Source organism: Stigmatopora argus, chromosome 7 (genome assembly GCF_051989625.1).
Source record: "Stigmatopora argus isolate UIUO_Sarg chromosome 7, RoL_Sarg_1.0, whole genome shotgun sequence".
Lineage (NCBI taxonomy): Eukaryota > Metazoa > Chordata > Actinopteri > Syngnathiformes > Syngnathidae > Stigmatopora > Stigmatopora argus.
Window position 1 is genome coordinate 7,156,635 of NC_135393.1, and position 3,388 is coordinate 7,160,022.

The window sequence follows — 3,388 nt, forward strand, 5'->3', positions numbered from 1 at the left end:
GCATGTTTTTGCAAATATGTACGAGTGCATGAGCATCACAGTTAGGGTTGAAGAGAAGAAGATGAAATTACATTGACTTGACTCAAGGATGTAAATTATTTAATTTTCAGCACTAATACTCTCCTGATATTCTTGTTTTTTTTACTAAGATCATGTACATTATGTCCATTTTTGTTTACAATTATTGTCAAAATGAAACTGACGGGTATAAACATCCTTTTACCCACAGGGAAAAACACTCGTTGTAGGACCAATAAACTTCTTATTAACAATTACACTCATATACCTATTTAGAGTATTTAACCAGCCTACCTACCAAGCATGTTTTGGGGACTGACTCCACACAGTGAGGACCTACCTGGGATCGAACCCTCGACCTCAGAACTCTGAGGCCGATGCAGTAACCACTCGATCCCCGGGCTAACACAATTTTACTTTCAGTAAAATAAAAAAATAAAAAAACGAATACAAATGGATCCAACAACTTTTCCTTTGAAAGACATTCATTCTACCAACACTGGTAGGTCACTTGACTTACATTAACTGAGAGACTTATGCTATTACACGGTAATATGGCTCATTCCACTGTTGGATTTATGCATTGGGTCATCAAAGGAGAAGCAGAGCAGTTCTATGTCTGTTCCTTCTTTAGGGGGAATTTTTAAGCATAAGAAGCTCTAGCAAAATGATCAAAGACCTTCAGCCTCTGGTTTTAATATTTCTGCTCTGTTCTGAGGCAGAATCTTTTTTTTCATCTTTTATCAACACAAATGTATTGAGTTCTTATTGGAAACCAGTGGAAACGAGGACATAATCACAGGTATGAAATACTTATTATGGAGCGCCGTTAAAGACATAATTCAGCTTTACCATTCACACACCATAGTCAAAAGCTCTCCCGCTTTCTAGTCAAAAGCTCTCACACAGTATACTAAAACGTGTTTTGCTTATACATTCTATTCAAAAGCTCTCACACAATATACTGACTCCCATTGGTGCTTTTTGCAAGTTTTTATATTTTTATATTACTTATTTACTTATTTTTTACTGGGAAAACGCACTTTGTGGAGTAGCACCACCAATTTCGTTATACGCAGGTGTGTATGATGACAATAAAGGCTTTTGATTTGATTTGAAGTCCCATAGAACAATTTACCGCATTACATTTTTTCAATCCGTGGATAAAATTTTAATCTCATGCGCTGTACCAATAGTACCTTGGCGATTGACATATTGAGCACCCTTGTTATAGTCCATATTAAATATAATTTCAAGCAAGTATTCATCTGTGTTTAACATAAAGTTCTCAGATTTTATGTTCACATTATCAAAAGTTACTTGATCAATTTTAGATTCTCTGCAGAGAACAGGGTGGTTCACATGTCCGCTTCACATTTCTGAGTTTGAGGGTTCAATCCCCGACCTTCCTGTGTGGAGTTTGCATGTTTTCCCCGTGACTGTGTGTCTCGTGACCGGACGTTTGGTCGCCAGACGTTTGGTCGCGGACGTTTGGTTGCCCGGACCCAAACAACTGGCGACCAAACGTCCGGCGACCAAAAGTCTGGCGACCAAAAGTCCGGCGACAAAACAAGGTAAAACTACACGGTCTACGCATCAATCAAAGCCAACAATGGCCCCGAGCAGTTACACTGAGTGGACGTGTGAGTGTATAAGAGTTTGTATGTACATGAGTTGTCCCCTTAGGAAGGGACGTCAGTCAGGGTCTTAACAAGTTCTCCAACAAAACACAATAAAAGTACGGGAAATTTGGAGCTTTTCTTTAGCCTAATACTTAATAGGGCATTAAGTATGACTAAATAATAATTCGCAGTTTGTATTTAGGGAATTTGAGCAATAATTTTAAATGGTAATTATCAATAACCTTCCAGGCGACCAAACGTCCGGCGACCAAAAGTCCGGCGACCAAACGTCCGAGTACCGTGTGTCTCCAGGTACTAGGCTGGTTGAACACTCTAAATTGCCACTAGGTATAAGTGTGAGCAGGAATGGTTGTTCATTTCAGTGTGTCCTGTGATCAGCTGGCAACCAATTTAGGGTGTCCCCGCCGACTGCCCACAGTTGGCTGGGAGAAGCTCCAGCACCCCTATGATCCTTATGAGGGCAAGCGGTACAGAAGATGAATGAATGAATGATGAGTTTAATCACTGACATGAACTATTATGACTGAAACGTGTAATCATTAATCAAATGCTGCCAGAAATCATACACTAACAATGCAAGCCACTGTTTGAAATCTACGTTTTCCTTTGAATTTGATTGATGTGTCCAGCCAGCTTCTCTCAGGAGGCGCCAGTTTGACATCGTGGCCTGATTTGGGCACTGCATGCAAACTATTCCAAGGCGGAGCTGCTATCTTTCCTTCATGACCAGTATTCATGTTTTGCGAATGGTAATTTGTGCATTCTTAATATAACTTGAATTAAAATACAGTAATCATTGTTTAATGTGTCTTTGATGCACTCAAATGGTCAGGGGTGTTCATTGTGAATGTACTGAGCTGGCTTTCATCAAGTCTGAGTGCTATTTTTCCAGGTTGCCTGAAGATCTGGTCGACATCTTAAGGCACACTGAGCTTTCAATGTCTTATTTATTTCAATCCTATTGTTAAATGCAAGCCCTGCATTTCCTCCGAAACTTGGCCATATCCCATGCAAAGCTCTGTGGGGAATGGCAAAGCCGCACGTCTGCAAATGATTAGGAAGGGAGATTAAGGTCTGCCAGTAGAAACCGGGCCATGGTGGAGGTGTGGGTACTGGAAGTGATGGAATGAATAAAAGAAGAGTTCAAACCAAATCAGATCTTCTGCACTTATCCATCATCTACTCCACACTGGTTGGAGTTCCCTGTTAAAGATAAATGCAGCCATGTCAATGTGCATTGGTTTTAATGGCAAACTACCATCCTGTGAAGGTTTGGATATATATCATGTGAATGTTTTTGGAGGCAGTTGTTAAGGCATCGCCCTCACAGCTCTGGGGTCCTCGTTCAAATCCAGGTCACATCCACCTGTGTGGAGTTTGCATGTTCTCCCCGGGCTTGCGTGGGTTTCCTCTGGGTACTCGGGTTTCCTCCCACATTCCAAAAATATGCATGGTAGGCTGATTGGACACTCTAATTGTCCCTAGGTGTGAGTGTGCATGGTTGTCCGTCTCCTTGTGCCCTGCGATTGGCTGTCCACCGATTCAGAGTGTCCCCCACCTGGTGACCTTGATTACCTGGGATAGCCTTCAGGACCTCCGTGAGGATAAGCCGTTCAGAAAATGAATGAATGACTATATAGGAGTATGTAAACCCTGTAGTGGTGAGAATTAAGTATTAGTGGTCTTCAACTTTTATTAAATTTATTAGGAGAAGTGGAAGTCTACAA